Raw genomic sequence first — 8,547 nt, forward strand, 5'->3', positions numbered from 1 at the left:
CTTAGAGAGTGAACTTTTATATGTGTTTTTTGAGAACTTTTAGGATCTACTGAGCATTTTAATAATATGATACAGGAGTAAATGTAGTTACCATGATGCCCACTTGATCCTTAGGACTTACTCATCTTATTACTGGAACTTTATTCCCTTTGGTTAACATCTTCCCATTTTTCATACCTCTCAGTCATTGACTATTTCAATGAGAATCTAATTTTTTTTAAATGAGATCCTAGATCATCATTTGTCTTTCTCTTAATTCACTTCTTATCTCTTTCTATCTGCAAGATAGCACTGAAGCACTGTCCTCCTGTTGTTCACCGATTTGCTCAGGCGGGCCCAGTAACATCTCCATTGTGAGACTTATTGTTAATGTGTTTGGCATATCAAATACATCACCGGTCGGTTGCCAGGCTTTACTGGGCTGGCGAGATACTCTCAGTAGCTTGTCGGGCTCTCTGAGAAGGGCGGAGGAATTGAACCTGGGTGGACCAGGTCAGCCGAGTGCAAGGCAAACGCCCTACCCACTGGGGTATTGCTCCGTTAGGTTGAAAATCTTTTTTGCCATGCCCTCTGTCTTACCTCCATATAGTCTAGAGAAACGTTCCAGCTCTTGTGGGGTGAGCAGTTGTGCTTTCAAACTAATCGCAACCATTTGGGAGGTGGGGGGAAGGGAGATACAAATAGGGTGTATTTAATGAGTAAAATTTGGGTAGGGAGGTTTTGGCTACTCATGGCTGTGCTCAGGGCATACTTCAAATTCTGTGCTTCTAGCTCTGTGCTTAGGGAACATTCGTGGCGGGACTGAAGGGACCATACTAAGGGACGCGGGAGGGGGGTGCGGAGGAGGGAGGAGCGGGCCTTGGTGTTGAATCTGGTTTGGGCACTTGCAAAACAGATGAATCCACTGTTTCATCTCTCTGACTCCTATTTTTTGCTTTTAAACTTATTTCTCTGCATTCCACCTACACAGAGAAAAAGGTGTCTTATTAGGTGAAACATACTCAGATCTTAAGAATCATTTGAAACACTTCACTGTATTGTGGCATTTTTTGATTTCTCATCTGCTCAAATTGGAGCTAACTTGAGTAATGAATAATCTCATTAGCGTGTTAATATGTGTTCCTGTTATTCCCATGAATGTATGTTAGTCTTGATTTAGACATTCAATTCAGCATTTCCGTACTAATAGATGAAGTATGTGTGTGAAATTGCTGATTTCTCATACCATATTAGCAGATAATTTAAAGTAAATCAGATAACTAAATAGTAAAATTAGAGAACAGGGAAGACTAGGGGATTTTAGGGGGAAAAGGACTCATGGTGAGAAAATATAAAACAAATTGTAGGTAATATTAAACAAATTTGTAAGATAAACTGAAATACTCATCTGCTGATGAGACTATAAGATATTTTGTTAATTTATAGTGATAAGTATAGACAACATTTATGTTGTCAAATTAAAGACACTATATTGAACATTTCTCTAGAAAATTGGTTAGATCAATATCCAGCAAAATGAAATTTAAAAAAGTTCTATTTCTAAATATCACAAATAGTTTTTTGGTGCACTTTTATCAACCCTTTGAAAAACTGTTGTTTTATTATAAAAAAATGACAAAGCATAGAGCAGAAAACTCACGCCAAATTTTTGTCGATTATATATCAATCTTAATCAAACATAGTTAGAAGACATGTGAGAATAAAACCAAAAGAAGGAAGATCCCAAATTGGTAGAATCTACAAAACTATGTATAGCAACATTTTACTATAATTGTACACTTACATACCTGCCAGTGACTAAAATAGAATGAGAGAACTTTAGGATCCTGGCTAAGAAGAAAATAGTTTATTCTAATAATTTTTATTATAAATCTAATATAAAAGTACCATGCAGTTGTATGAGTAAATTCATTGTTTCTCAACAAATTTATGAATGGAAATGTATGCACTTAATTTGTCACTGACACTGGCGCTGTCATCCCGTTGAGCGTCGAATTACTCGAGCGGGCACCAGTAACATCTCTATTCCTCCCAGCCCTCAGATTTTAGTAGCCTCTTCTTACTCATCTTTTTCCAATGATTGGAGGCTCTTTCAGGGCCAGGGGAATGAGATCTATTGTCGTTACTGTATTTGGCATATTGAATACGCCACAAGAGCTTGCCAAGCTCTGCCTGTGCGGGTGGGACACTCTTGATAGCTTGCTGGACTCTCCGGGAGGCATAAATGGGTAGGTAGGTAGGTAGGTAGGTAGGTAGGTAGGTAGATAGGTAGGTAGGTAGCAAAGTGGCCTAGAGTGTGGCAGTGGTTGGGCAGTGGAGGTTGGCTGCTGGGGCTGGGTCCCTTGGGGCAGGAGAGCTCTTACCCACAGCCTGGCTTGGAGTTTGTGCACTTAAATTAGTGTGGTTAATTACCCTACATAAAGAAGAAAAGTTGTCATTAGTCAATGGTGCATTTAACAATAGTGGACATATTAGAATATAATAAAAATGGTAGCATAAATGGGAGTCAAAGGCAAAGTTCACAAGCAGCCTTGGAAAATGAATTAAAAATCTTACAAATATATTAGTGAAGTAAAACTTCAAATAAAAATGTTTCTTTAAAGGGATGCTTGGAGGATTAATTAAAATCTCACTAACTGGGTAAAACAACTTCAATTAGGAATGAATGGAATAGATTACAAGGCTAGGGTTGAAGCCTAAGGGAGTCTGAATTAAAAAAACAGAAGGAACATTCATATATGAAATTAAATCAACATTAGTAAGGGTGATTTTTTATGTAAAAGAAATATCTGTCATATTAAATGAAGAAATACTAGAATGAGTGTATTTATATAACATACATGAAAAAAATATGAGATTGCAGGACTGGAGAAATTGTACAATAGGTAAGGCACATGCCTTGCCTGCAACTGACCCAAGTTCAATATCAAGCACTGCATGTTATCTTGAACACCACCAAGGGTTATTCCTGAACTTAGAATCAAGAGCAACCCCTTAGTACTGCCAGGTAATGACTCCCGCTCACTTGTACCCCTCAAAAACTACCATACTAGGAATAGAAGATATAATAAGTGTGGCATTTACAGTAATGTCTTGATGTAAATACTTTTCTTTTTTTCTTTTTTTTTTCCAAGCCAAACTGTATCCAGCTTTATTAAAGGCACTTTTTATAAACAATCATGGTATTTCAGGCAGGACATGGACAGACAATTATTAACAGTATACAATAACTTTCAAACTTTCTTCTTCAATGGACTACCAAAATCAGAAAGCCACTATAAAACCCAATGACATCTTCATTTGATGCTCTGAACAGCGAAAGTTTAGAGTGAAGTTTGACATTTCACATTTAGTATGTTGTTTAACAACTTTTCACAAGCCGACCATGACTTTCAAGAAAAGAAAGAAAAATGGCAGAATGATCAATCTGAAGATCCACAATCTAAAAAAGGAACCATTCTTTTAAGGTCTGCCCTCTCAGTTGGGGCACTGAAAAGTCCAGATGGCCTGACATCCTGGTAACCACTTTTTGGGAGTCTAGGCTTAACAAGTTTCTCTGGGGTTAAGGGAGTCAAGTCTATGCTGAAGGCGGAGAGAGAGACAGGACATAGAAACACATTTTAGTTTTTACCCACCACAGGGCGTTGGGTGCCAGGGTGGCTACTGTGTCAAGTGAAGGAATCCCTCCTCTTGGAAATCAAGAGGAAGTCTTTCAAAACTAGTGGAGGGAAAATTGTTTTTTTTCCCCCACGGCAATCCAGTTTTGGAGACCATCTATTAGTGACTTATGCCCTTCCCCCAAAACAACAGTGAAGTGTTCTGTGTGCTAACAACATAGCTTTAAAAAAAATAAGAAAAGAAAAAAAGTCAAACAAAATTCTGCATTTTTATAAAACTTGACAAAAAATAGTATTTCAAACTGTACAGTCACCAGAAGTACACAGTTATCAAAAATGCACACTTCACTTGGCATCTCTAGCACCTTCAGCTTTCTATGCCTGGTCTGTTTTGGCATCTCCATTTTCTGCAGGGTTATTTCTATCCTGGCCAGCATCAGCCTTCCCCTTTTTCCCTTCTTTGCAGGGGCCTTTTTAGGCTTGGGCTCTGGCTTTGGAGGAGCAGGTTTAGCTGATAACCTTGCAGATCTTCTCTGTGGTTCAATCTTCACCTTGGCTTTATCTCCTTTAGCATCCCCTTCAGCCTTTCTCTTGGGCCTGGTGGCACAGCGTCGTGACGAGGGCGCTGGACGCGGGGTACCGCAATGTGCAGGCTTTGGTCGGTCCAGGGGTCGTTCTTGCCTCTTCTTCTTCACACTGCTCCAATGTAAATACTTTTCAAAACGTATGCTATAGGAAATATATTTCATCAATGGCTTTTCTCTCTCCTGACCACCAAATATTGTTCAAAGATTTTTTTACCTTTAAAAGAAAAAGATTTAGGGCAGAGTAATTGTTGATTTGATTAATTTGTGTATAAAATTGTCTTGGTCTTTAGGTACCCAGATATTAGACAAAAAGTTTTTAGGTCATGGGGCCCATCCAAATAATGCTCAGGGGTTTCAGGGAATCACTGTTGGTGATACCCAGCTAGCTGGTGATTCAGTAATTGTAGACCTGCAAGGTTACAACCAGCTGTGCTCAGAAGCCTCCAAAGATAATCCAGTGATGCTTGGGAGGTATCACAGTCTCAGAAATCAAACCTGAATGGGCACATGAAAGGCACAGACAAATGGTTGAACGTGGGTTTTAGATGAGAGGTGCATTTCACTTGATAGCTTTGATTAAAGCAAATGTATTTCAGAATATGAGGGGATTTTACAGAATGACTGACGTAGACTGAAAGCAACAATTCTCCATGAGACTTCCTTTATACATTTTCTGCAACATCTAATATTTAGAAGACAATGTAGATGCTCAAACTGTGAAACATTGGTTCTTTAGTACATAGCATGCTGGCCCATTGTGCATATTTTGGTCTTACTAACTCTCTTAAATCATGTAAACCAATTCTTCCTATTCTGTTTTCTGGATAACACTAAATAATATACAAAATAAGCAAAAAATTACTTATGAATGTGAGAAGCTTGGATATGAGAAATAAGAGTGAATGCTTTCTGTTTCCCTTAACAAGGTGCTGAATGAAGGTGTAAGAGTAGAAAGTAATAGTAAAAGTTATCACATACTTTTTCTACTCAGTATAACTTAGGATGTTTTATAAAACAATGCAGCAGTATAGTAAGTCTAAGTCTTACTGTTGTTGATAGGAAACAACTCTCAAGACAGACAACATATAAAGGAATCAAGTAATCAAATAATAAAACATATTTGAACAAAAAGATAACAAATTAGGACATGTGATCTGTGAGTGAGAAGGAGAGGAGCCCACAGAGAATGACCACTTTCTTTTTTTTTTCTTTTTCTTTTTATTAGTGAAACACCATGAGGCACAGTTGTAGATTTACAATTTTGTGTGCTTGGATTTCGATTATACAATGATCAAATACGCATCCCTCCACCAGTGCCCATTTTCCACCACCATGGATAATATTCCTCCCACCCCTATCCCCCCCATCCCACCCTGCCTCTGTGGCAGGGCATTCCCTTTTGTTCTCTTTCTCCTTTTGGGTGTTGTGGTCTGCAAAAGAGTCATTGAGTGGCAAACATGTTTAGTCCATAGTCTACTTTCAACATGCATCTCCCCTCCAGGGAGGATTCTCCAAGCACCCTTTATTTGGTGCTCCCTTCTCTATCTGAGCTGCCCTTTCCTCTAGAATGCACGGCTGACCTCTAAGCTATGCAGTAATCCTCCTGATGCTGATCTCAGCTATTCTTGGGTATTAATCTCATATTTTGTTACTTTATATCCCCCAGATGAATGCAATCTTTCTATGTCTATCCCTCTCTTTCTGACTCATTTCGCTTAGCATGATACCTTCCATGTTGTACCACTTGTATGTAAATTTCATGACTTCATCTTTTCTAGCAGCTACATAGTACTCCATTGTGTAGATGTACCAAAGTTTCTTTAACCAGTCATCTGTTCTTGGGCACTCAGGTTTCTTCCAGTTTCTGGCTATTGTAAAGAGTGCTGCAATGGACAAACAAGTGCAGATGTCACTTCGACTATACTTTTTTGCTGGGATATATTCCCAGGAGTGGTATTGCTGGGTCAAATGGCAGATCAAATTCTAATTTTTTGAGAATCGTCCATACTGTTTTCCAGAAGGGCTGAACCAGTCGGCATTCGCACCAACAGTGAAGGAGTGTTCCTTTCTTGCCACATACGCGCCAGCATCAGTTGCTTTTGTTCTTTTGAATGTGGGCCAGTCTCTGAGGTGTGAGATGGAATGAGAATGACCACTTTCTTATGTGGAGTATACATAGTATAAGATATTAAGTATATAAATACCTATAACAGAACCTAGGAGTTGGCCTAGAGGACTGTGTTCCCTAAGGGAGTATAGGGATGGGATGAAGAGAACCTAGAGAATATGGCGATAGGACAATGGTGAAGGGACACTACTATTGGTGTTAAGTGTGGTGTTATGACATTATATGTCTGATATACTTCTAACAGTATTTTAAATCACAGTAGCTAAATAAAACTATGGGAAAAATTAAATGATTAAATGCAATTAAATACTCTGGGCTTTGTCTTTTTGCCTGCCTAACAAATGAAAACTCTTTGTGGGCTCATTTTTGGGGGGTTTCCAGATAATTACAAATGGATCTTGGTATGCTCTACTTTAGCATAAACAGATTCTACTATGCATAGATTTTTACTTTTATATGATTCTATCACATCATAATTATTCAGATAATTCTTATCATCAAATACTGTCACTACTACTAATAACAGGGTTTTTGTAACCTTTTATTTGTACTAGATTAAAAGGAGGAATTAGCATATGATGCAATCTTACTGAACTTGCTAAATCCCTGACCTATTTTTGCACCCTATGCTTGTCAATCTATGCCCCGGGTCCCTCACACCACCCGGGTACCTTACACCCATCAACTGCCCCCAGCACTGTGTAATCCCATCAATGACCAAGACCCAGAGACTATAAAACCCTGCTCCCGGAAGAGAACAGTGCAGAGTCTCCTGTCTCCGTGCCTGGCTGTACTCACCGGGTCCCCTTGGAGGAGGGTGGGTTGAGTTTTCCTCCCCACCCTGAACAGAGCCCTGGCAGCCTAAGACCTCTGGTTCCAGCCACAACCATGCTTAAGACCACTCTCCACACGTTTAGAAGAGCCTCATGCATGAAGGAACCGGTAGAGGAACCCAGGTGTGTGGGACCTTGGGTGTAGATCTTCAAGCCTGCTTGGATTGGAACTGGGGCCTCCTCCACCCAGATCCCCCATCTTCCAGGCATTATACCCATCAACTGACCCCAGCACCGTGTAATCCCATCAATGGCCAAGACCAAGAGACTATAAAACCCTGTTCCCGGAAGTGTGCGGCTGTATTTGCGGCTGCCTGACACCTTATTATCTAGGTCTTACTCTGGAGAACCTGGCAGGCTACGAAAAGCATCCTTCCCACACGGCAGAGTCTGGCAAACTCCCTGTGGTGTATTCAACATGCCAAAAACCAGTAACAATGATGGGTCACATTCTCCTGACCTGAAAGAGACTCGAATGTGGCACTTTTTAAAATCTCAGGGCTAGGACGAAGGAGACATTACTGGGGCCTGCTTGAGGCAATCGATGAACAAGAGGATGACAGTCATGTGATCTGTATTGATTTGGGGTTTATACTCATTTTCTGAATGTCAAAAAAGTGGCAGAAGATTTACACACACCAACTTTAGGCACTGGTTAGCATTGGAAAGAGAGAGGGAGGAGGAGAAAAGGGAATGAGGTTTTGATTTTACCTAGTGTTTCATTTAATTTGGAACAGGGAGATGTGAAAAGCAAAGAGCACAAACCAATATATTTCACTGACCAATCATTGTCTCTGCATTGTTATACAGTTTATGCATATTGCTTTGGGCGTTTGTTGTACTATGTTTCTTTATATTTCATTTATGAGAAAGATCATTCTGTGTCTGTCCCTCTTCTTCTAATTAACATCACCCCGCACGATACTTTTCAGATCTATCTATGTAGAGAAAATTGTGATTTCTTTCTTTTATTTTTAATAGCTGATAAGTATTCCATTGTGTGTATATACCATACTTTGTCTTTATACAGTCATCTGTTCTTGGATACATGGGTTGTTTCCAGATTTTGGTTATTATGAATAGTGCTACAATGAACATAGGAACTCATGTATTTTGTTGGAATATAATTTGGGTCTGCCTCAGTAGATACAAAAGGTAGAATTGCTGAGTTGTATGAACGTTTAATTATTAAGTAATGCCAGTATAGTCATTTTAGAAGCTTCACATAATTGTCACACCCTACATTTTGCTCCCCCCATACACAAATCACATAATATCTGCAATGATTATGCAATGAAGTGCAACGTTAAAATCTCTTAACCAGAGGAAGAAGCATAAATGATCATGGCATTTAGAAGCTATAGGAGACTATTGTCTTATCA

General features: G+C 39.3%; 1 pseudogene; it reads right to left on the minus strand.

Annotated features, from left to right (window-relative positions):
* Positions 1 to 3,962: 3,962 nt before the first annotated feature.
* On the minus strand, positions 3,963 to 4,366 carry LOC130035056 (non-histone chromosomal protein HMG-17-like; annotated as a pseudogene).
* Between the last annotated feature and the right edge of the window lie 4,181 nt (positions 4,367 to 8,547).

The sequence above is a fragment of the Sorex fumeus genome, unplaced genomic scaffold (assembly GCF_029834395.1).
Source record: "Sorex fumeus unplaced genomic scaffold, SorFum_2.1 ptg000063l, whole genome shotgun sequence".
Lineage (NCBI taxonomy): Eukaryota > Metazoa > Chordata > Mammalia > Eulipotyphla > Soricidae > Sorex > Sorex fumeus.